This window comes from Pan troglodytes, chromosome 10 (genome assembly GCF_028858775.2).
Source record: "Pan troglodytes isolate AG18354 chromosome 10, NHGRI_mPanTro3-v2.0_pri, whole genome shotgun sequence".
In the NCBI taxonomy this organism is placed as follows: domain Eukaryota; kingdom Metazoa; phylum Chordata; class Mammalia; order Primates; family Hominidae; genus Pan; species Pan troglodytes.
Window position 1 is genome coordinate 116,523,982 of NC_072408.2, and position 25,222 is coordinate 116,549,203.

General features: G+C 56.5%; 1 protein-coding gene and 1 long non-coding RNA gene across 5 annotated transcripts in view; one reads left to right on the top strand and one right to left on the bottom strand.

Moving 5' to 3' along the window:
* Positions 1 to 1,869: 1,869 nt before the first annotated feature.
* Positions 1,870 to 25,222, top strand: part of FAM222A (family with sequence similarity 222 member A) — a 56,737-nt gene continuing 33,384 nt past the window's right edge. The window contains exon 1 of one of the 3 annotated variants that reach the window (XM_001138665.7): positions 1,870 to 2,930. The gene's annotated coding sequence lies outside the window, so the exon portion shown is untranslated. Of the gene's footprint in view, positions 2,931 to 6,535; positions 6,776 to 24,848; positions 25,184 to 25,222 lie in introns of those variants that run through there. The other 2 variants (XM_016924150.3, XM_054663507.2) reach the window with 2 other exon arrangements.
* On the bottom strand, positions 21,326 to 24,794 carry LOC104001690 (uncharacterized). Of its 2 annotated transcripts, none has more exons than XR_008538360.2 (4): positions 24,216 to 24,794; positions 23,645 to 23,937; positions 23,317 to 23,484; positions 21,326 to 22,646 (listed from the first exon to the last, which is right to left on the bottom strand). It is a non-coding gene; the product is annotated as an uncharacterized LOC104001690 (long non-coding RNA). The 2 variants fall into 2 exon arrangements; XR_001708265.3 differs by having other exon boundaries at positions 23,645 to 23,875; positions 24,216 to 24,766.

Here is a 25,222-nt window from a genome sequence, read left to right on the forward strand (position 1 = left end):
GGCTGTGGTGCGACCTGCTGCCTTCTTCTCCTCTTCGCGATCTCTCTCATTTCCCAGGGTTTGCTTGTTACTGTCCCTCGCCCTGTCCTCAGCTGAAGTCTGGTCTCCCCACCTGTCCACACGCTGGGTCCACCCATCCAGTCGCCCCGGCCGCCCTCCCTGACGTCCCCGCAGCCCTGGCTGCTGGCCCGAGCGGGAAGCAGCTGGAGGCATATCACATTTCCAGGTAAATCCCCACCCCCACCTTCAACCTGGGGAGGGAAGGGGAGGAGATGGGGGCGGCCGCGGAGAAATAGAGCGGAGCTGCTGGGAACAGCGCGCCGAGCAGCCGCTTAGAGGCCTGAAACAGGGCCAGCTCCTGCCCTAGATAAGGCGGCGGGTGGCCTACTTGGGCCGGCCCTGGAGGTCCGCCGCGGGCGCCTCTCCCGGCGGGGTGGGTTGGCTCCTGGAAGTAGGCTAGGGCCCGTCTATAATCAGCCCGTCCGCTGGATACGCTCCCCAGGGTCTCCAAAGCCCTCCAGCCTGGGTGAGTACAGAGGGCATTTATTGAGCACTTAATGTGTGTTTTGAGTCCTTTACATGCAAGAATTCATTTTGCCCTCAAATCTACGCTGTAAGGTAGGAATTATGATGCCCCCCATTTCACAGACAAGAAACTGAGGCGCAGACCCGTGAAGGTAAATGGCCAAGACCAACAACCAGCAAGGGCAGGGCTGCAATCCCACCCAGTTTCGGTGGGACTCCAGGTATCACACGGGCATAGCCTGAGGGGTGGGGGGGTCTGGCTGCTGCTCTGCATTTCTGTGGGGATCTTTGTTATTATCCCGGAAAGCTGGCTTCCTACAGTGCTGTGTGATGGACACACAGCAACTGAGGGAACTGCCCCACCCAGGACTCAATTTCCCCATATGTAAATGAGACTGCTAGACGGGCCGCCCATGGGCTGTGAGAACCCAGGAAACTTCTTTAAAAGTAAAAGGGAAAGCACAGTATAGTTTGATAGATTCATATTTGAACCCCAGGTTGATGTGAAACTATGCCTCAGTTTCCCTATCTATTAAGTGGGGGAGTAGGCTAGTGCCTGTCTCCTGTGGGCGTGGGGTACGTCTAGAAGGTGTAGCTTGCAAATTGCTCAGCGCTGTGCTGGGTTATATAGTTAGCGCTCCACAGATCACAACTGTGATGCCAAAAACACATCGCTGCCAAAAATAAGCCTTAGGACAAAAACATCCAGGACCATGTCACTTCACATCTCCTTACCTCAGTTTCCTCTGTAAGTTGGAAGTATAATAATAGTACCTACCGTATCAGTTTTCTCATCTGTAAAACGGGGGTGATAGTAATACCCACTCACACGGTGTTGTATTAGATAAAATACTTTGCTACATAAGTATTAGCTACAGTTGTTATTTTTAACAAATTCCTCATGAGGTTGGTTTTTGCCAAGATTAAATGAAATAATGCCGATAATGCACTTACACAGTGCCTTGTCCCAAATATGTGATCAGTAAATGACACTGGTTTTGCCACTCCTAGTTCCTCGTCAAAGGGACTACAAAAACCAGCACGCCCTGCGCCCCCAGTCGGGGCCCCTCCACCCGGCGCCGGCGCGCAGCATGCCGGGAGTTGCAGTCCTCGCGAGGCAAGTTTCGCCTCCTCCCTGCTTGGGGGAGGAGGTTGGAGAGCCGCCCTGCCGGCCTTTGAATTTTGCCGCGAAAAGCGCGCGTGGCGGCCCCCGGCTCCGCCCCTCGCAGGACGCGGCGCCGCGTCACCCTGGTAACCGCCTCTCAGCCGCCGCTGATTGGGCTGGGCCGCGGGGGGCGGGCGGGGGACGAGACGCGGGGGCTGCTGCCGGCGCTCGCGCCTGTCAGTCGGGCCGGAGCGGAGCAGCGGGCAGGACTGCCTGGTCGGCTGCTCCGCGGAGAGGCTGCGCGCGCCGGCCGGAGGAGGCGGACAGCCGGGCCCGGCGCCTGTGGGGCGCGGCGCGCGGCACCCGGGCCTGAGACCAGGCGAGGCGCCGGCGCGCGCCAGACGGCGTGAGGCTGCGGCCCCGGGAGCCCCCGCGCGCCGCCCGGGGCCATGGGCGCGTGAGAGCCCAGCGCGCGCGGCCCCTGCTGCGGCTTGCGAGCTCGCACACCCGGTGCACAGTCCCCCGGGCCGTCCCCGTGTCCGCCCTGCGCCACTGGGATCGGCTGTTTCTCAGCGCCGAGGCCCCCGAGGCTGCATCCGAGCTTGCGTCGCCCGCTGCCGCCGCCGCCGCCGCTGTTCGCCGGCTTCCCCTCCCCCTACACCCGGGGCTCAGAGCAGGAGGAGGAGGGGCCGGTGCATTCTCTCCGCTGTTCTTTGCAACCTGCAGGGGCCGGTGTATGTCCGGCGAGGAGCCGGGGCCGCTGCGGGTGCGTGCAACCCCCGAAGGAGACAATCCCCCCACCTCGGGGCGAACCCGGGGGCTGCAAGCCGCGGGCGGGCGGGCGAGCGAGAGGAAGCAACAAAGACAGGCTGCAGCTGGGGCTGGCGAAAGGGGCCGCGACCGCCGGGCTCCCAGCGCGGGCGGAGAGGGCGCTCTGGGAGCGGCGCGGGCCGAGCTGCAGCCTTGAGCGGGGCCCCGAGGGGAGGCGCAGCGCCGCCCGCCGGACGTGGCGATCACGGGCCCCGGCGAAGATGCGTCGCCTGAGCGCCCGCGCGGCCCCCGTCCGGGGCGAGCGTGACCCCCGCTGAACGGAGACCTCCCCTCCCCCCCGACTTCGGACGGCGCAGGCCGGCGCCAGGATAGCCCTCACCGACAGCGCCCCTTCCCACCCGGAGAGAGGCATCGGCCCCCAAGGGGGGCTTCCTCAGGCAGCCTCTGCCACTCCTGCATGGCTGCGACCCGCCGAGCGGAGCGTCGTGGTAGCTGAGACCTGGTGCCCTTCGACGGCCTGGCTGATCCGGTGAGTTGTGCGGGGCGGGGTTCTGCGCTGGAGCTGGGGGCACCCCCTGGCGTCCGGGCAGCCAGGATTGGACAGAAGGGGTCCTAGGCTGTTGGGGGTCCTGAAGCAGAGATAACCCTTGTCCGCCCCTTTCCTCCCTCCAAACACAACTTGTTCAGATGGGCCAGCCGATGGGAGTGGAGGTTGGGGGGCCCATTCGGATTCCGCGGGACCCTGGGCGGGTTGGTTGCCAGAGAGGAAAGGTCACCCCACCCATAAAGCTAACAAAGGTAGCGGCTGTGTCATCCGAAAATTCCCCGGGAACTCCAGTGTCTTGGAAGGGCTGGGGGGTGGGGGGCACCCAGGATGGCAAAACGTTGAGGGTCTCCCGAGCAGCCTCTGAGATCTTCAAGGGAAATCACCTCAGAGGGGGATTTGGGGTTCCAGAAACGCAGGTGGCCACGTTTGAGAATTGTGCCCCATGGGGCTAGACCTTAGAGCCCTCTTTCAAACCACTTTCCCACAAATAACTCGCAGGGACGGTAGGTTCCCCAGTGGGGGCACGACATGACGTCAAACCTTAGCCTCTGATGTCACCGGGGTTGCCGTGGCAACGCCACTTGCCTTGACCCAAGGCCGGAGGGGGCGGGGTCGTGGTAACAAGGGGCGGGGCTGGATGCCTTTGGGTAGTGGAGGGGTGAAGGCAGACTCTCCCCACCCCTACCATTGCAGTCCTCTGACCTAAATCCTTAGCGCCCCATAAGGTGGGGGAGGGAGGCAGTGCCAGCTGTCCCTGTTGATGCTCCTCCCCGCAAGGACAGGTGTTCAGAGCTTTGCCCATGTAGCCTGGCCTGTGCCTGGGGGCTCAGGCCTCCCAGACAGAGCAACTTTCTGTTTTGAAAAGAGATGCTATAGAAGAGACCTCCCTGAACCCCACCACGTACCCAGCTGGCAGGCTGAAGTTCCCAGGGTCCCCAGAGAGATGTGGGCCTCCGGCCCTCCAATAGGCTACTTCTGCTGGGGAAAATGTGGGTGCCCCTCCCCCAGCCAAGGAAGGTGCAGAGGAGCTGCTGCCTGCTGCACCCCTAGTCCAGGGGCTCCCCATGCTGTTCTACCCCAAGGTCAGGGGCCTTGGCCAACCTGGAACTCCTGATTGCCCCCTGCTCCTTCTGGTGTTTAAGAGGATTTCAACGAGCATATTGTGAGGCTGCTTAAGTGAATGGCGGGCAAGTGAGGCCCATCAGTGCCAAGGTCTGAATAAACTGTGTCTCTGTCAGGGCACCCCCAACCAACACACACCCCAGTACTGGCACTCTTCCCTGCAAAGGCCCAGAGAACCCCCAGCAAGCATCCTGCTGCTGGCTCTGGGATTCGTCTAGGTCCCTTCCAGCAATTATTGCCAGTGTCGGGTGCTGGTGAAACTGCTGTGATCACATTTCTAGGAAAAGGTTCGAAAACTGTGTCATTGCTTCAGCAGCGTGGGGCGGGGTAAGAGCAGAGAAAGTGTGTGTTCGGGTCATTAGGAGAAGCCAGGCCCCAGTCTCTGCAGCGAGCATTTTCCCTGCTCTTCTACCAAGCTCTCTAGCTAGATTAACAGGTCAATAAATATCGGTGGAGCTGCTTTTGGGGGCTTGGCAGGGAGATGGTATTTCCAGCTGAAATGGTGTCGTTAAACACACAAGCTTCCAAGGACAGAGGAGCAACAGCAGATTGGGGGAGAGCCGGGAGAGGTGGGCAGAAGGGCTGTTTGCGCTGCCTCTCGAAGCTTCCCAGTTTAGAAACAAACTCGGAGTGCGCGCCAGAGATTCACAAACACAGGCAGTTGGAGGCCCTCCGCCGAGTATTTACACTTCCACAGCCAAGGCAGAGGGAAAGGCTGTCAGAATTGGGCAATTCCTTCTGTTCCCTTCCCTCATCTCCCTGGGCTTGGCACTCAGCGTGCCAGACGATGAGCAGGAGGGAGTGCCAGCTTTCTCAGCATCTCCCTATATGCCAGGCGTTTTACACGATCTCAGTTACTCCTTGGAGTGGCTCATACGCTGTGGCCCATTTTATAGCTAATGAAACTGAGGCTTAAACAGAGGAAGTGATGGGCTACAGGTGATCAGCCAGGCAGCTGCAGAGGTTCGGTTCTGAATTGCCCTCCTGGCTCCAGAGTCCTTGTGTCTTACCACCTCCTCCCATGGGGTTGGGGGGACACTCCTACTTATTGGACAGGGGTCCCTGCAGGCATCAGAGGCTATCAGCCATGGAGGGGGAGTCTGGCCCCACCAAGATGCTTTGTCCACACCAAAAGGCAGATTTGAATCCTCTCTTCCTATGACCTACAGGTCAGCATTGAGTAGATTAACAACTTCCGCCCAGCCTTGTGGTCTGTCTGGTCCCCTCACCCCCAGGACTCCTTTCTCTAGCACTAGGGGAAAGAAGGTGTAGCTTGAAACTCGCTCCTTGTCACCTGCCCTTCTGGGCTTGCTTGGAGGGAGGCGGTGAAGCTGCCCCTGGCCGCCCCAGGGACCTTCTTGGGATGTAGATGGAGCAAGGGCAAACTAGTAGATGAGGTTCCTGACCCAGCCTGAGGGTCAAAAAGCCCTAGAGGAGAGGTGCCACATGAGTCACGAAGAGGACAAATAGGAATGTGCCAGACAGGAGTGAGAAGACTGTTCTGGGTGGCCGGAGTGGCCCTGGAGCAGCCAGTGATGTGTATGGGCCCTCGTGCCTGATGGGGAAAGGGGCAGCCGTGAGTGGCTGTGTCCTGGAGCCTTAGGTGGATAGGGAAGGTTTAAGCAGGGCAGAGGATCCAGTGATCTCCTTTGACAAGGACAGTAACCCTGGACATCTCTTCCCGTAAGCGTGGAAGTGGCCACCTCGGTTCTGGGGGCAGTCTCCTCTCTCAAGGTTGGCCCCACCCCCACTAATCCTTCTCACTTATCTAATTCCTGTAAGCTCGTCCATCCCCTGTCCCTTCTGAGCCTTAGGGCTGCTCTGGACTAAACTGGGACTGGGCTGGACTGCTGAACCCCCTTGATGAGAAACTTGAGGCGCCCTGGTGATGGGCAGTGGCTCCTGATTAGGTGCCAGGCTCTGGCGTGGGTTGGGCCTGGATCGTACTCTCAGCCCGCTTGCAGGCTGTGTGACCTCGGGTGAGTACCTTTGCCTCTCTGAGCCTCAGTTTACTCATCTGTGAGAAGGACCATAGCACTCACTGCGCAGGGTCTGGTGAGGATTCAGGGAGGGCCTAGCACAGCACACAGTATACAGTAAGCACTCAAACGCATGTTGTCATGGCTGCTGTTACCTCCTCCTCAGAACGGAGCCTTGAATGACTCAGTCCCTTGGAGCCAAAGGTTGAAGACCCCATTTGCAGGGAGAGGCCCGAACTCTACCAGCTATCTCTGCCAGGGGCTTCTCTGTCCACTGAGGCCCCCACCCACATGGTGAGCACCGGTGGCTCTTTTCTGAGCTTCTGCGGGGGCTGGGACTTGGCCGGGGGTCCCTCCCCAACCTCCCTCCAGCCCCCTCTGCCTTCCCATCCCTCACAAACCGGAGGAAGGCAGCGAAGCAGCTCATATTCATGAACCGTAATTCAATCAGGCGGCGATTCCTCTGGGCTCGGGGCGGGGGTGAGAACGAGGAGGCGCGCACAAAAGGGCCGCTTTATTACCTCCCGCGGGCCGGGAATTGCTACTCTCCCCCAGCAGCGGCCGGAGCCGCCTTTATTGTGTTAACCCATTTGCGTGTCAAGAGCTATTGTGCGCTTTCTCTGCCTGTGCGTTTCGGGCCGCGGGAGGAGGGCTGCGGTGCCGGCCGGTCACCTCCGCGGGCGCCGCCCGCCGCCCTGATTGGTTGCTAAGTGATTTGCATCCAAGGTAATCACTTTTATCTCAGAAGGATGTCGACTATAATTATAAGCTACTGACATCTTTTGAAATCTGCCTAATGACTATTTTAGTCTGCACGGGCTGGGTGTAGGGAGGGAGATTCTGGAAAGGGTGGAGGCTGGGAAGAGGGATGGATTCCTTCCACCTGGACCCCTGATTGCTTAGTTGAGAAATATCTGAGTACCTACTGCATGCATCAAACAAAAGATGGGGTCTCTGTGATGGGGGGCTTGCATCCCTGTGGGCAGAGTTAGTGCCACTTCAGAGATGGGGAAACGGAGACCCTGGGGAAGGGGCGACCTGCCCAGACCACACAGCCAATGTGCAGCCACAATCTGGGTCTCTCTGACCCCAAATTCATGCCCTGGCCACTCCAGTGGCCACAGTCAGGAATCACGTAATCATGCCTGGATACAGGTCACCAGACTAGTACCTTCCAGAGTTTACGTCATAACCCTAAGAAATGCACATGCTGGTACCACCCCCATTTTGCTGAGAAGCAGGGGCCCAGAGAAGGTATTATACTTTGCTGCCCGAGGTCACACAGCCAGGGAGTGGCAGAAGTATGAGGTTCATTGGCAGCCAGAGATGGGAAGGCAGAGGCGGGGTTCCAGCTTCCCACTCCTCTTCCCACCCACTCGTGGTTCCATTCGGTAAAGCCAGGCATTAGGTAAAGACTGAGCGAGGACACCCTGTCGCCCGTGTCCCAGTGGTCAAGTGATAAGAAATCAGATGGCCCACAGCCTCTAGAGGGAGTAAGATGAGTCTGCAGTTAACTGGAATTCTAGACAGGGCTGGAGCAGGGCTGGAGGAGGGAAAACCTGCAGCTGGTCCTGGAGGGCTTCCTGACAAAGCGGGCTGTGCTCTGTGCCCTGAGGACTGAGTGGCTCTCCCCAGCATGGAGTAAATGGGGGTGTCTCTGGCAGAGGGAGTTTGGAGACCCGGGAGCGTGACCAGGAAGGGCAGGGGGAGCTTATAAGATGGTGGAGGTGAAAGGGAGATAAACTAGGAGGGTGTGCAGGGGGCATCGGGTGCTGAGCTAAGGGTGCTATGAGGCCCTGAGGAAGAGGGAAGCCAGTGAAAGCATCTGAGAGGCAGGGGCCAGCTAAGATCCCGGCGCCTTAGAGGCCAACAGAGAGCTTGGGAGTTGCAGACCTGGGCTGAAACCCGGTGAGAGAGAGCACCTGCACTCTCACTGGCTGTGTCCTCAGAGAAATTATTTTACCCCTCTGTGCCTCAGTTTCCTCTTGTTCAGGAGAGTCTCAACAGCTTTCTCATGGGCTTGTGGGTGGGGTGAGCCTGCATGTGCATAGTGCTTGCAGGGGGCTTAGCTGAGCCCCTCAGAGCTGGGTGGGCTGGGCTTGAATACAGGCCTGGGCCAGTCCTGGCCCCACTGCAAGCCAGCATCCCAGCCGCAGCAGCTGTTTGGGGCCCTGGGAGCCCCTGCTATTGTGCAGAGGGCACAGGGGACAAAGGCCTGGGAGGTCAGGGGGTGAGGCCGAGACTGGCTGTGAACAGGCTCCCGGGGATGGGGACTTAATGACGCAGAACTTAATGACCCAGAGTCTGTGGGGAGGGGGGCCTCCCTTGGAGGAGGAGGGAGGTCCAGCCACCAGCTGTCTGCTCCAGGATTCGCTGCCAGGGCACGGGCAGCTGCCTCACAGAGTCCAGGCCTGAGCTTGGCACTGGGGGAGGCAGAGGTGGCAGGGCCTCCCGGCATGAAATCCCCAGGCCTGAATGCAGGGCTTGGCCCTGCCCCTCGGCATCTGCAGATCTCCGTCTCTTCATCTGTGATGGGCCAAGGGACCACCTTAGAGGGCAGCTGTGAGGTTTGGCAGTAACCGATAGCCAATGGGCAGTAAACAGGAACTGCTATTTTTGCTCTTTATCCATCCGTTCATTCAGAGAGCTTCCCTGCTCCAGGCCAGGCTCCCTGCCAGATGCTGGGGACATGAAGATGAACAAGCCCCAGTTGCCTTGAAAGATGGTGTGTACCGAGGGAGAGGCCTTGAGTGCACCCCCTCAGCCACCCAACAAGTGCATGTGGGTTAATCGCCACAGTGGAGGAATTCACAGTATGTGGGCACTGTGCCAGGGGCAGGGGGGCACAGCAGTGAACAAGCCAGACGCGGGCCCTGCCCTGGGCCACCACCAGTCTCTCAAAGGAAATCAGAGGTGGAAACAATTACTTCTGGCTGGAGTAGCCAGGGAGGGCTCCCTGGAGGAGGTGGCACTTGTAATTGAATACTTTTGCCTATTATGAGAATCACAGGACACTGGTATCTGCTGTGTGCCAGACTGAGTTTCCTACTTTGGCATTTTGTTCTCTCATTTAATCCTCATATCCCTCTCTGAAGGGTGTTTTTATCCCTGTCATGTGAATAAAGAAACTTAGCCTTGATGATGTGAAGCAGCAGCCCTGGGCCACATGGCAGGCCCACAGAACCCCCTTCATTATCCACACAAGCTTTTGCCTCTTCACTGCCTGTAAGGGTACTGGGCATGGTAGGGTCCTCGGGCAGGGGCCGAGGGGACGCTATTCTGGGCCAGCTGTCTCCTTTATGAGCTTCACGACCTTCAGCAGGTCACCTTCCCCCACCCCTCCCAACCCAGACTCAGCCGCGTCCTTCATAAATGTCAAGGATGGCAAATCTGTGGCAGGCCTGGCTTGCCTTATGCCGCTGTGCCCTTGGCAGACATTGCCAATCAATTGCTGCCCTCTTTCCCTGCTGAGTTCTTCCCCTGACCTTGGGTTCCTTCCAGGGCTCTGGGCAGGCAGCGCCAATCAATCAGCAGGGCCTGTGAGCTGAAACCAGTTGCCTGCCTGGCCTCAATGAGCTCAGGGTGCCTCTGGCCCGTCTCCATGTGGCTCAGAGGACCAGGGGGGACAGCGAGGGATTCTAGGGGATCTCTGTGTATCCAGGTTGTTCTTAAGCCACAAAAGCCTTCTAGGTGGGAGGGTCTGTTACCCTCTTCTAACTCCCACTTGTGTTGATCCATGCAGATTCCGAGCACTGACAGTCTGGATGATGATAACAGCATGTATTTAGTTCTTCCTGAGAGCTAGGTCCTTCCTGGGCACTCTCTCATTCATCATTCTGCAGAACACCTGCAGCAAGCCTCCCTGCACCTCCAGGGAGAATTCTTAACCCATTTTAGAGATGAGGGAACTGAGGCTTCGCTCAGCTAAGCAGAGTAGGGTCACGCACTTGTTGGGTGGCCGAGCTGGCATTCAGACCCAAGTCTGAAAGTTCACAGCCTGGGACAGGGCTGTAGGTGGCAGGCAGACAGGGGAGCCCTCCCAGAAAAGATGTCATTTTTTTGGAGGCTTTAAAGGCTGGTGGGCTTCTGACGGGCAGAGCCAGGAAGGGTGAACGTCTGGGTGGAGGGAACAGCATGAGAGGCAGCTCAGAGGCAGACAGGTGAGAGTGTTTACTAAGGGAGCAGTGTGTAACCAGATGTGGCTAGAATGTGGAGAGAGAGGACTGTGGAAGGAGCCAGGGCTGGCCTGGATGTTTGGACTTTGCTTTCCCATAGTAGGGAGCTCTGGCAGCTCTTTCAGCAGAGTAACAGTGAGGTCCCATCTAAGAGTACTTATTCAACAGCTCTGTGAATCCTGGGTGAGGTTGCTTGGGGGGCTACCTTCAGTCTACTAGAAGCTTTAGCCTAGAACAGTGCCTAGTGCACAGTAGGTAGACATCCAAGAAGTATTGATTGAATGGATAAATGAATGAAGACTCCCCGGACTGAAATGCTCCTGACCTCCCCAGGGGCCCAGCTGCAAGGAGGGGAGAGACCAGAGTCCCCCTCTCCAGGCAAAGTTGAACACCAGGCCTGGCAGTGACGGGCAGGAGAGGGGGCCAGGCAGGTACCTGGGACAGGGCTTCCCCTTCACCACTCCCCTACCCTGCTGCCTGTCCCCAGGACCCCTCCTAGACCTTCCTGCTGGGCTGTCTGCACCTTTCGAGCCACGCCAGGCGGGCAGTGTGGGCCCAGCGCTTGGGGGGATGAAAGATGAAGGTTCGTGACCATTTTTTAACTCAATAAAGGGAGAGACAAGCTGCAGGCTGCAGGCCGGAGATATAATTAGTTCACAGCAGTGGCGCTTTCTTGATTTAGCTTCTGAGAGAACAAGACAAGGATGTTATACCCAATTAGCAGTAACATCCAGTCGGAGCCTCAATAGGTGAGATAACAAGCTATTTTTATGACTTTTCTTTCCCAGCTTGGAGGGAGCGGGGGGAAGGGGGTATCAGGGCCTTATTTCTTTTCATCAGGGAACAATTATTAGCGATCTCAGGATTTCCCAAAGCCAAATGATGCATTTGTTAACCCAAACATGCAAGCATCCCAGGGTAGCAGCAGGGGTGGCAAGCTGGCATTTTGAGCCCGGGGTGGATGGGAGGGGTGCAGGCCACTAGCCTCTACTCTGGAAGCCCTCTGAAAAGGTTCCCAAATGTGGGCAGCAGAAGCGCAGGCCCTTGAGATATTCTTAGTATTTGCCTTGATTTCCCTACCTGCGTTCAAAGGGACATAAGGAGGCCAGGCCAGTTTCCCTGGGGATGAGGAAGGAGCCAGTTTTGGCCCTTGGCAGCCCTTCTTGGCACCACTGTAGATTCTTTCTGCCAACTAGGCCGGAGGTTCTGGCACCTCAGTCTTGAACCTGCCATTGCACTTTGCCCACCAAACCCCCATTATGGTTCGCCCCACCCAGCCACCCTTCTCCTGTCCTGGGTCCCGGGCCCAGTCCCTGGCAGGGGCAGACTGGTGATTAGCTCCTTTCTCTCCATCATCATTAGCCCCGCAGTCAGGGCACCCAGCACTGGCCAAGTCCCTACTGGGCAGGGAAGCCCTGCCAAGCCCCACCCCAGCTGCCTGGCTGTGCTCCCACTCCTGGCGAAGGCTGGGGGATGCCCGGAGAGGGAGCTGGCAGGGCTGCTGTGATGCCGCATCGCATCGGCCTGGGCCCCAAGCCCAGAGCAGGTTCCTGGGCCTCCGCCCCTCCTCCTGAATCTTGTCCCGCCCTGTCCCACATCCCATCTTCCTGTCAGTGTGGAGCTCCCCACTCCCGGTTCAGACAACTGACAAATCCAGCCATGCAAAGTGGGAGTTTAATTGCAAACAGTTTTTACGGATCATGGGCCCATCTGTGCCACCATATGCAAAAGAGAAAAAAAAAATCCCCTTTTTTTTTTCTCCCCACCCCACAAACTACAAAAGAAACAATTGCCAAGGTTTTTCTAGCTGGAAGCAAGCACAGAGCTGGGACCCATCCCCGGGGGCTTCCTGCAGGGTGGTCCTGGCAAGGCCAGATAGGGCAGAGATGAGAGAATCCCAGGGGACCCACCCAGAAGTTGAGATCTGACTGCAGAGAGGCTGTGACAGCCTCAGCAAACTGCTGGCAGTTCCTGAACCCACTGAGATCTCTCGCAGCTCTGGGCCTTGGCACGTGCCGTGCCATGGTTCAAGTACCAGGTCCTGGCCTTTTCCAGCTACCTGGCTGACACTATGCATGGCCTGTGAGACAGGGCTTGGTGTGGAGTGGGCACTGCACAGTGTTCATGGAAACATGTGAAAGAGCCGTGTCACGGGGCCCCAAGGACAAGGCGCCTCCTGTCCCCTTCCTACCCAAGAAGTGCAACTCCAGGAGGCTGGGGCTGACCAGGCCTCACAGACTCCCTTCTTCCCAGTGGTGCCTCTTGCCCTGGTGCCCAGCCTGGCTCTGCAGATGAATGCCACCCAAGATGTAAAGGACATTGGGCGCCAGCAGCCCACCCTCCTCGGGCCCTCAGATGAGGCTTCCCCCGGGGCCTGCGTGAGCTTCTGAGAGGACTCACCTGAAGCAACCTGCCAGGGTTCGATTCTCATGCCACCCCATCCTAGCTGGGTCACTTCAAACTGTTGGTCCTCCCTCTCTGTGCCTCAGTTTCTTCCTCTGTAAAATGGGAGTGCTGGACGTAAAGGGCTTCTCTGCTTGTCATCTCTCTTCCCTTGTGAGGTGGGGGTGAGGGTCCTTTGCTTTGTACACTAATGTCTTCCCAAGTTTCTAATTGGAACACCCAATGTTGAATGAATGAATGAACGAGTGAGTGAAGGAATGCATGAGGGAGGTATTTGGAGGGCTTTCCGGAGAGGAAATGGGACACAGGCACTTGGCTTGCCAGGAATTCAGGATTTTTACTCCCTTTCTTGTTGGCATCCGGAAACCACCCTGCAATCTATGGGAATGATGAACTCCATTCTACAGGTGGGGGAAACTGAGGTTCAGAGAGATTGAGGGACTCTCCCAAGCCATATAGCTGAAAAGAGGCCAGAGCTGGGACTGGAACCCTGGGCTGAGCAACTCCAGCTGGCCAAGTCCCTGCCCCTCAGGTGAGGAGAGTCCAGCCCAGAGCTGGGAAGGAGCTTGGCCAAGGTTACACAGCAAGAAAATAGCAGCCAGCATTTGTGGGGCACTTCCTACCCCCATTTTACAGATATACTGTGTGCTGTGCTAGGCCCTCCCTGAATCCTCACCAGACCTTGCGCAGTGAGTGCTATGGTCCTTCTCACAGATGAGTAAACTGAGGCTCAGAGAGGCAAAGGTACTCACCCGAGGTCACCGAGGTACTCCAGCCTCAGAGCCAGGCCAGCCAGGTCCTGCTTGCTCTTCTCTCTTCTCCCCCTCCCTCCCCCTCCCTCCCCTGGGTCTGCACCCTGTGGGTTCCCCATGCGCCTTACCAACTGTGTGTGCCAGCAGCCAGGCCCCGAGCGGGGGTTCCAGTGTCCAAGGCTAGGCACCTTGCACAGCCCTCTTGCAGCAGGTAGCAGGGGAAAGTGGGACGCAGGAAACATCCCCATTTCCTGGGACCCAGGTGAGACCAGGCCAGGCACCAGGCAGCCCATTCCCGGCCTGTAGTGATCACCAGCTCCCATTGTAATCATTAAAACTATTAGAAGGAAACGTTTGCTTGAAGCAAATGTCAGGCGCTGAGTTCTGCTTTGTAAACGCTCACAATTAATGCCAATCAGGCCCGGAAAAAAGCCGGCCCGGAATCCTGTCTGTTTCGTCTCATTTGTCAGCTGGTGCTGCTCCATGTTGCACATTTTCATACAATTGCTATAAACATAAAAGGGAAACTCCACAGTGTTCCCGGGCGCCCGGATGGTGCGCGCCGGCTTAATTACTTGGTATTCTGCGTTCATTTGGCCGCCCTGAGCTGGTGGGAGAGAGAAAGGGGGACTTTGTGTAGCAGGGCGAGGGTTGCTGGGGGTCAGCCAGGAAGATGGGTCAGGCTGCTGGCCTGGGCCTCCTGCCCCGTTCTCTGTAGGCTGTGTGACCCACAAGCTAAGCTGGGAAACAAGAAAAAATTGCTAAAAAAAAAAAAAAAAAAAAAAAAAGTTGGCAAAACCTTCAAGTAGAAAAGGGATTCAGAGTCCACCAGACTTGGTTTCAAATCCCTGTTCCCTCTCCTAAAATAACTCATCAGGTTTATGGTCCACCTCCTGCATGCCAAGCATGGGGCCTCAGTTTTCCTCATCTGTGAGTTGAGGGTAACAGCCCAGCGGTCAGGATTTCAAGCCTGCTGGGGCCTGGGGACATCATGGTTTGGTTTTGTTTTCCCATCTGGTTGCTGCACAGACCCTGTGAGGGTGAGCTGCCCCTCTTAGCAGAGTGTGAGGGCCACAGTCTCACAGCAGGAAGTGGTGGAGCCAGGATTTGGCCCCGGATCACTGGCTGCAGAGCCTGTAACCATTGTACCATCCTCCCGCACCCACCCCGGGCAGCCATGGGGCTGAAAGAAGATGTGATGTCTACAGGTCCCAGCACGCAGTAGGTGTTTGGTAAACAGTGGCTGCTGTCTGCCCACTGCCTGGAGATGGTCAGGAGCAGCAGGGGGGCTCAGGCCTGGCTTGATGGTCAGCACCAACGAGATGTGGACCTTGCCGGGTGGAGGGTGAGAATGGAGTGGTCTAGAAGCAGGTGCTGTTCCCGCTTCCCTAGGGGCCTGGGTCCGCCTGGCTTCCAGGGTGGGACTTAGGAGGGAGATGCTGAGAACATGCCTGGCCAGGCCCCAGGGGACTCCCGCCAACCCCCATCCACCCTTGCCTTGCACCTGGCTCTGAGGTGCTGGGTGTGGTTGCGCACTAGGCCCCATGTTGTCTCACCAGACCTCTGACAGTCCAAAAAGTTGGGTGTGCTATCGTCATGGTCCCCATTGTACAGATGAGGAAGCAGAGGTCCAAGCTGACCCAAGGTGGCCGGGCTGGGAGGTGGGGATGCTGGAGCCGGCTCCTGCCCAGGTTCCTCCTTCCCAAGTCTCTTGTGCCCTCCTAGCCCCCTCCCTGTAGAGACTGGACGCGGCCCTGCCACACCTTACACGCCCTCCCCAGGGCCCTTTTGAGCTCTCCAGCTCTCTGTGGTCGGGGTCTTCTGAGGCCAGGCTGGGACACACTGGCCTTTGTGTGAGCTTGAGCCGGGCCGGGCGGCCAGCAGAGTGGGGAGAGGGCGGTGCAGCCGGCCGGCCAGGGACAAATGCTCAGAGCGGGAATAGAGGCCCTTTTGTGTGCCTCTCGGAGGGGGAGGGGGTGCTGTCAGCTGCCATCCCGTGTGACTGTGGAGGCCTGAGCCCTCCACAGAGGTTTGGCCGACACCTCCAGGGGACTGGCCAGGGAGCCTGTCATCATCAGCTCTGCCTCCTTCTCTATTTTGTGTCTTGCTCTTGTTTCCTGGGGGTCCTTGGCTGCTAGAGGAGCCAAGGCAGCCATTAACCTGGTTTGCTGTGGGCCTGCTGTGTGCCAGCCCTGAGCCCAACACTCCAGCCACCCTTCAGGCAAGGGGCGGTAGTCTCATGTTTCAGATGCAGACACTGAGGTTCACGGAGGACAGGCAACTTGCCACCTGGCACGTGGTCATGGGGTGGGGATGTGGCCGACTCCAAAGCTTTCTCTGTCTGTAGAGTTGCCCTTTGTGTCATGCCTTGGGGTCCAGTTTTGCAGCTTAAGGTGCTCACTCCCCAGGGTAGGCTAGGGGAAGAGCAGAGATAGGTGCTGGGGACTGGGCCTTCAGGTGTACCCCACCACCAAAGTCCTGGATGAAAACCAGCAGGAAGTCTTCAGGTGTCTCTGTTCCCTGAAGGACATTCTGTCCCTCAATCGTGGCGGGACTCTGGGCTAGTGGCTGCAGGGCATTCATAAACAAGCCCAGGGCCCTGTTGAAGGCTACCATACCTGTTCAACCCGCTCTGAGCCTCGATCTCCTTAACTGAGAAATGGAAATGAAAGAGAACCCGCCCCAGGGGCAGTGGGGGAAGATGTAGTGCCAGGACCTGAATAAAGTGCTGAGCTTGGTACCTAAGCACACTCGGGCCACACAAGCATAGGCTGGGGTTTCCCAGCATTCCTGCTGCCTCCTGGGAGGGGAAGAATATGAGCTACAGCAGTGGGTGGGTGGTGGGTGTTGAAGTCTCTCCCAGGAGCATAATCATGCACCAGGGACTGTCCCACTGGGTCCCTGCCACAGCCCACTTTACATGTAAGCAGTGTGAGGATCAGAGAGCTAAGGTGACTCGTCAGGGGTCCCAGGGTCCCAAAGAGATAACACGGGGATTGTGGCTTCCGGTGAGGCCTAGCCCTTAGTCTCTTCCTAATCCCCACTTTGCCTCGTCTGTAGAAGTCCACTATAGACACGGAGTCCCTTTTCTATGAACCCAGCCCCGTGGGAGAGCAGAGCCATGCAGGATGCCCTCAAAGGCCACTTGGCCTCCTGCAGCATATTCCAGCCACCTGGGATGGGCTTGCACCTGCCAGGCCGTACCTTCCTCTGTGCCTTTGCTCAGACTGGGGCATCTGCCAGGTGTACCCTCACCATCTGCAGGGCTAAGGGTCCGGTACCTGCTCACCTCCAGAGCCCCACCCAAGCCCTTTTCACCAATCTCCCATCTCTTCGTGCACAGTGTGGCACATGGTAGGCGTTCAGTGAAGTTGGAACCAAAGATCCAGTCCAGCCCTCAGAGACCTGGTTCCCACCTAGCAGGAGAGACAGACACAAACAGGTCAGTGACAGGGCTACACATCCAAGGATGGAATCAAGTGCGGGACGCCCACAGAGCAGGGAGCTCCCGTTCCATCTCTAAGACTAACCGAACCCCTACTATGCTCCTGAAAACTCTGCCATCTCCTTTCAGTCTTCCCAGGGCAAGGCAGTGGGGTTACAGGTAAAAAAAAAAAAAAAAAAAGAGGCTCAGCCAGCCAGGTACTGACAGGTCACATGGCTGCCCAGGACGCCTTGGCCATTCCAACTCCAAAGTCCCACTCCTTCTCCAGGGTGGAAAACTCAGGTAGCCGGGGACCATGCAGGTAACATGAGGAGCAAAGCCATTGCAGCCACCCTCAGGACACATCAGCCCAGGGGTTCCAGCACTGCCAGGTTTGGGTTTTTCCCCCAAGAGAAAGCAGACAATAAGAATTTTAGGTAGAATTCTAGTTTTTATTTTTCTTTTGGACATTGGCAAACACATCATAAGTTTTTAAATGCAGCAAACAGGGCAAAGAAAAAAAGGTGTGGGCAGATTTGCACCCTTTAATGACCCTGTATTGTCTGGGTGAGGGGCATGCTGGGGGGTCTCAGGACAGCTTGCCTTCCCCATCCCCGGCCAGCAAGAGCCCCCGGAACCCAGTGGCATCTCCCTGAGCCCCTCAAGACACCCCCAGCCAGAGCCTTCACCGCCAGAGGCAGGAGGCAGGGCCTGAGCCCCACGAGGGCACCACCCAAATAGCTATAATCAGCAGCCTCGCCAAGACTTCAAACTCACCCAATTATCCTGCGAGGGAAAAAAAACACAAAATGAAAACAAATTAACATGTTTGCATAGAAGCCGCTGCAGCAACACACACAGACGCGCGCACGCATGCACATGCTGGCGCATGCCCCAGCAAGGCTGGGAGACGGCGCCACCACCCCCGCTCCCTGGGCCTGGCACCCACCTGGACCAAAATACGGGAACAGGCCCAGCAGCCAGCTTGTCCCCAAACCTGACTGGGCACTGACTCCCTCCACCAGCTTTCAGTTTTTCTTCTTTTCGATTTAATAAACACATACAATTCATTGTGTGCCAAAATGCCACTGCACCAATCTGTGAGGCAGATATATTATGAGCCCCTTTCTACAGATGGGGCAGCTAGCTGACCTGCCTGAGGCTGCACAGCTAGCACGTAGGGGAGCCAGCTGGGGCTTGAACCCAGACAGGCCACTTCCAAAGTCCCTGCCATGACCACCGCGCCTTCTCTGTGGCTCCTTCTTGCCTGTGGGTGGTGTGCCAAGGCCTCAGTCTGCCTTCGAGGCCCCTCCTAACCCCTGTGGCCTGCGTCCACTCTTCCCTTGCCCACGCCACCCAAATAGCCCACCCTTACCCTACAGGCTGGCTCTCCTCAGGCTGAGGGGCTGTTGGTGGGATGATGATTATTACGGAGCCAGGTGAATGTGGGTTCAAATCCCTGCTCCACCAGTTTCTTACCAGATGGCTTTGGGCATGTGGCTTTGCTGCTCTGTGCCTCAGTTTCCCCCCCCCCTGCTAAAATGGAATAACCAAGGAGGTGAGGAAGATTCTGCAGGCGAATGGCTGCCTACAAGGTACTACTTCTGGCACCTGCCTGGGGGCGGAGGGGGGTGGGGTTCCTCCAGCCCACACCATTCATTTAGTGCCACAAGGCCCACCTCATCAGACTCACTGAGCCCCTGTTGGTGCCTTTGGGCTCCGTGCCAGGTGCTGCCCTTGCCCTTGGGACACTCAGACAAGAAGCTCAGATACTCCTTTTTCTGGGAAGCAGCCTGTCCTCGGAAGGACCCCTCTTCTCTGGGCCCCCTGAAGCTCTGTCTGACCTGGGATTGGGGTTGCGTGGGCGTGTGTCTGTTCATCTTTGCTGTGTTTGGTTTTTCTCTGGGTTCCTGCAGCCTGGCACACCACAGGTGCTCAGGCAGGGTTTGGTGACTGCACTCGTTGGAGCATCCCCTCTCACTCTCAAGGCACGCTTGGGGCCTTGTCCCTGGCATTAAAGGATAAACTGCTGGAAGGAATTGAGGTTTAGGTCCTGGGGTTCAAGGATCCCTGCCCTCCTCCCCCGCTGCTGTGTGACTGCAGGCAAATTGCTTCACCCCTCTGAGCCCATCACTGTCATCTCCTGGGGTGAGAGCTGGGCGGGCAGTTCACGAGTGCTACACTGCATGTGTTCATCACCGGCTTCATCCTCACAACCGGCTGGTGAGGAAGGTGTGGTTTCTACTTCCATGTTTCATATGGAGAAACTGAGTCCCCAAGGGACTCGGTGGCTTACTCAAGACAGCCCTGCTAGTGAATAGCAGAGCCAGGGTTCAAACTGAGTTCTGGGTTTTTGCCTTAGCTGAGGTGCTGTTTCGTCCTTTCTAGACACTGTACGTCAGGAGCCAGAGGGGTAGTGCCTTGCGGGTCTGGAGAATGAGGGCTACTAGGATGCTATGGTGGTGGCGGGAGGGGTAACTCAACTGGCTGCAGGATCACCCCTTTGGCATGCTGGGGAGGTGACCCAGCGCCTACCCCAGGAGCGGCTGGTCCTGTGGGACATTGGGTGCCCACTCAGAATCCGGCCCTCCCACAGCACAGCCATGCCATGGGCTTTAGAGTCCAGCAGACCTAGTTCGCATCCAGACCCCACCAGGAACAAATCCTCTTCCTCTCGGAGCCTCTGCCCCTGCTGGAGAATGGGAGGCGTGGATGTATTCACACTCAAGAGAAGGGCTTCCAGCTCCACGTGAGCTGAGGCATGGCACCCGGCACACAGTTGCTGCTTGATGAAGCCACCCCCTGCCCAGACCTCCTGCAGGAGAGGCCCTCTCCCTTATCCAGAAGCTTCCCAGCCCTGGAGCCTCCATGACACAGGCTGGGGGTGGGGCCTGTGTTGCCTAGTTGGTAAGCTGGGCCCGGAGGAGGCTCTAGCCCTGCCCCTCTGCCCACCCATGTTGAGGGTCTCTGGGGCCCGTGTGTTCTGGGTGTGTGGAGGGGTTTGTCGGGTTGAGGTGGCAAACTGCAGTGAAAAGAGCGGGGAGAGACCCCGAACTGTGAACCCTGGACCATGCAGGGAGTGTGGGAAATAAAGGTCCCAGCCCAGCTCTCTGTTCAGGTGGGATTTATTGAGCATCTACTGTATGTCTGGCCTTGGAGTAGAAAGAGACCAGCGAAGGGTTTGTGAGGCCTGAGGCCCAGCCTTCTCACTGCTGTGCACCCTGGGCAAGCCACACCGTCTGTGGACACAACCTTCTCACGCAGGGCTGTAGTCACATCACAGTAAGAGGATGTTTGTTACTCGGTGGTTGAGAGTGCAGGTCTAGAGCCCCCCAACTAACCCCTGGGGATAGGGCAAGGGCCGCTTTCAGTGGTCATTGTGAAGCTGTGTACAACCCCCTCACACCCATGCTTCTGAGGCTCTGAGTGCAGAGACTGAGTGCCGAGTGGGAGGAGGTTCTTTCCCCCTCATTACAAAAGTCATGTTCATCTTTTAGTATTTGGAAATGAGTCTGACAAAGAAAATAAAATTCAGCTGACATCTAACTGCCCAGAACTAGCACTTGGTCTCATGTGGGAACATTCTGCCCAGGTGCTGCGCATTTGGGGAGTGTCTGGCCCCAGGAAGGGCCACTCTGTGCTAAGCCTGTCCTGGGCTCCTGGACGCCACCTGCCCGGCCGCCTGCCCAGCAGCCCATTGTCTGGCATGTGGGGGCGCGGAGCAGCCGTTGTTCTGCGCACATCTGATCCCGTCTTTTCCACATCAGATCATTTGTAACCGTCACCAGGCAATCGGGCCCGTCGCTGATTCAATCTCGGCTTTGTGCTGTCACAGCCGTTTTTCTGCGCCGGGCTGATTTTGAAAGGACGCCCATCCTCTGGGCCCACTTTTCAGAAGGAGGGGAGGTGGAGGGGGGAGGTGTGTGTGAGAGTGTACGCAGGACATGTTCCCCACACACGTGTACACACACACACATACATTCCACTGCTACATCTCATCACTTAGAGTAGAATTTGGGATGAGGTAGATGAACAAGGGCCTCAGGCCAGGCCCATCATCCCTACCTCCGTCCCTGACCATCTGCCACCCTGAGTGCCTACTGTGTGCCCCATCGTGCAGACACAGTAGAACCGGCACTCCAGTGGAAGAGACAGACACTAAACCATTCATCAAGATAATTTCAGAGCAGTAATGACAGTGAAAGAACTGCTGTGGTGATGGGACAATGGCCAGGGCAGAAGGTTGCCAGCTTGACCAGGTGGTCAAGGAGGGTCTCTCGGAGGAGGTGATGTTTGAGCTGAGGTGTGAATGGGGAAATGGAGCTGGCATGGAGAGTGGGGGAGTGGTGTGTACTGAGGACAGTGTGGTGTTGCACTGTCCACAGGTGGCATTGAACATTTGCAGTGAGGCAAGTCTGAACTGAACTGAGATGTAAAATCCATCCCAGGTTTCAAAGACTTAGAATAAAAACAAGAACATAAAATATCTCAGGAATTTTTAAATACTGATTACACATTGAAGTGATACTATTTTGGATCTATTGGGTGAAATAAAATATATTATTAAATTTAATTTCCTCTTACTGCTAGAAAATGTACAATTACATATGAGGCTCCCATTATTACTTTTTTTTTTTTTTTTTTTTTTGAGATGGAGTCTCGTTCTGTCACCCAGGCTGGAGTGCAGTGGCGTGTGATCTCAGCTCACTGTAAGCTCCGCCTCACTGTAAGCTCCGCCTCCCGGGTTCACGCCATTCTCCTGCCTCAGCCTCCTGAGTAGCTGGGACTACAGGCACACGCCACCACGCCTGGCTAATTTTTTGTATTTTTAGTAGAGAGGGGGTTTCACTGTGTTAGCCAGGATGGTCTCGATCTCCTGACCTCGTGATCTGCCCATCTCGGCCTCCCAAAAGTGCTGGGATTACAGGCGTGAGCCACCACGCCCGGCCCCCATTATTACATATTTCTATCAGACAGCACTGGTATAGGGTATTTAGGTAGAGGCAAAACCATAAGTGCAAAGGCCCTGGGGTGGGGACAGGGTTGGCTTGTGAGAGGACCAGAAAGCAAGCCAGTGTGTCTGAGCAGGATCAGCCTGGGACAGGGACAGTGCAGATAGACATTGGGAAAGGGATTCACAGAGGTCCTTCAAGGATATTGTTAGAAATGCCATGGAAGACTGGCGGGATGGCTCATACCTATAATTCCAGCACTTAGGGAGGCTGAAGTGAGAAGGTTGCTTGAGGCCAGGAGTTCAAGACCAGCCTGGGCAACATAGCAAGATCCCACGTCTACAAAAAATAGTAATTAGCTGGGTGGGGTGGTGCACGACTGTAGTCCCAGCTACTTGAGAGGTTGAGGCAGGAGGATCACTTGAGCCCAGGAGCGAGCTGCAGTGAGCCATGATCATGCCACCGTACCCCAGCCTGGGTGACAGGGCAAGACCCTGTCTCAAAAAAAAAAAAAAAAAAAAAAAGCTATGGAAGCCACTAGGTGAGCTCTACGCAGGAGAGATGTGCGCTACACACAGAAAGGCTTGGTCTGGCTCCCTTGAGGTGGAGATTGACGGCAGGGGGGCGATGGGGCACAGGGACGGGCAGGAATCTGTTGTAGAAGAGTCGCTGCCGGGACCTGCTGGTGAATTGGCTCCACCGGATCCGGCTCCGCAGAAAGCTCACTGCTTCCTGTGGCTCCTGGATTTCCAAGCCTCTGGGGTTTCCTGTCTCTCCCCGCACCCGTCTCCACCTCCCCAGCAGCTGTTCCCTGTCATGTCGGTGCATTTACAATGAGCGCCAGTCGCCTGTCTCCAGGTGGTCAGAGGTTGAAATCCCTTTTGAAAAGTTCTTTAAAAAAAAAAAAAAAGAAAGAAAAACCAGAAGTCATGCATGTTCATTGTGGAAAAATTAGAAATACAGAGAAGCACAAAGAAGAAAAGGAAAATTCCCCAGAGTTAACTGTCAGCCGCTAGGCTATGACAGGGGGAGGGGGTTGAACCCAGGTGGTCTGGCTCCAGCACTTTCTAAATCACAGTGCCTGTGGCCGGATGACATGGAGGGAGCTCCCTGACCATAGGAGGGGATAGAGACACGACGCCCCTCTACCCTCACTCACAGCAGAGGTGGAAAGCTGGAGGCTGACCCACACATGGGTGGTGAGTGGCGTTTGACTCTTGGAGATTTAAATAAAACAAACATTGAGAGAGCTTATGAACTCTGGGATGTGGAGTGGTGGCGCTGTCATTTGGGCCGAGTGTCCTGTCCTGTTTCCTAACCCCTGCCTCGAAGGCTCCATTCATTTGTGCCCCAGCCTGACCCCCAGAAGCATCTACTGATCTTAGCATTGGGCTAAAAGCTAAGGCCAGCCCTTGCCAGCCACTTTTGTCCACTCTCCTCCCCCGACCTGGGCCACTGCGTCTTTTAAATACTCTTGGGCCATTCTTGCACAAGGACCCAGTCTTCTTCCTCCCCGTCCCTTGGGGCCTGAATCCTCAAACCCTGTCTGGCCCAGACCAACCTCTTCCGTGAGGCTTTCCTGCCTGCTCCACCAACCAACCCTGTGGTCCTGGACAGCTCCCTTCCCTCTCTGTTTCCTCGTGGGTACAACGCCAATCATGTCTTTCTCCCGGTTGTGGCGTGGGTTACGTGAGGTGACGTCTGTAAAGTACTGAGCCTGTGGAGAACACTAAAAATAAAAGCTAGCTCTTATTATTGCTCTTACTATTAGATTTTTCTCCTTCCCTGTTGCCTGCTTTAACCCTGAACTGTGGGTGCAGGGACTGGGGGAATAGGTGGGAGGAAGGCTGGAGATACCAGGCCCCTCCCATCTCCACTGTGGGTCTTACCTTTGCCCGTTGCACACAGTGTTCCGTCTTCCGGGATCCCAGTGTCATCTGGTGGCATCCCTCCTTCCCTCTTTTGGTCTCCATTTCCATGTTGTTTCTCCAGAGAGATTCTATGACCACTTCCAAAAAAAACTGGGCGGGGGGCTTTCGGCTGAGCTCACAGCCCCATTATGGCATCGTAGTACTGAAGCTGTTCAGTATCGATTCTCAGATCTCCCCACTCCTTCTTTGCTGGAAGGTGATGATGGAGTCTTACTTGACTGACAATTTTCATTAAAGAGCCGAGGCTGGAACTAGGAGAACAGAGGCTCAGCCTGCCCCTGGCTCCAAACTTTGCACCTTGGGATCCCTGGCTCTCTGGGAAGAGTGAAACTGCCCTTCAGAGGTCCATGGCTCTGGGAGAGGGCCAGCCAGGCCTGTTGCCAGTGGCAATGACTGCCCCTCCTTCTGGCACCTTCTCTGAGTCCCTGTCCTGAACTAGCACTAGTGCAGAGGAAACAGATCTCCCTGCCCTGAGGTTAGGGGGGTCCCTGCCTGGCCCTGCATAGGTAAGGTGCTCTCAGTGACTCACCAGGAGGGTTTGCTCTCCAGCAGCCTGGAGCTCCTTCATGTTCTCTGTTTGCTCCTCTCTCTCAAGTCTCCATGTGGTGGCCTGTGCAGTCCGTTCTGTGGGATCCTTCCCTTTCCCTAGCTTTTTCCTACTTACCTGTTGATAGCGACCATAAACAATGCTAACAACGGGTACCACTTAGGCAGCTACCACAAGGACCCTGGCACTTTGTTGTAAGGAATTAACCCCTTTTGCAGACGCAGAAACTAAGGCTCAGAGAGGAGGGAGGGATTTGCCTAAGCTCACAGAGTTAGGATGTAAAGCTCAGACATCTGGATGTGAAGTCGGGGACAGACACTGTCACTCTGCTAATGAGGCAGCTGGTGTGTCCTTACATCATGACCCCCCCAGGCCAGGTAGGGTGACCCCAACATGGCCACCGCTTGTCTCCCTGCCTTGTAATTACCCCTCTGATGCCTCCCATCCACTCAGGGTCTGTCACTGCCCCAGCATCTAGCACAGGGCCTGGCCTGGCACATAGTTGGTGTTTAATCTGTCATGCCGTCCCCAGTGGTTGGAGTACTGACGGAGGCACATCGCAGTTGTCAGTTCCCATGGCGACTGACATCATTATGCTCTCAGGCTGTACCCCGCCCCTTTCTCCAGGGCTCTTGCGCAGGGAGCTGGCCGTGGTGCTGACAGGCCCAGGACTGGCCACCTACCCCCAGACCCCAGCTGTGTGCCCCAGTAGGACACTTCCTGAGGCCCACCCTGCCCCAACTCCCTAGGACAGCCTCTTGCCCATCCTTTGTTCAGAAGACGTTTTCCTGAGGGCCCTGTGCTCAGGCACTGCTGTAGCACCGTGGACCCATAGAGGAAGGATCAAGGAGAGCCACATGGGACTCCAGTCATTTGACGATTCATCAAACATTTATTATGCACCTTGTATGTCTTGGAGAAGCCCTCAGGAACCCGGACTCCAATTGAAGGTCGAGTTGAGTTTTAAGGGGTAGAGAGCCAGAAAGGGC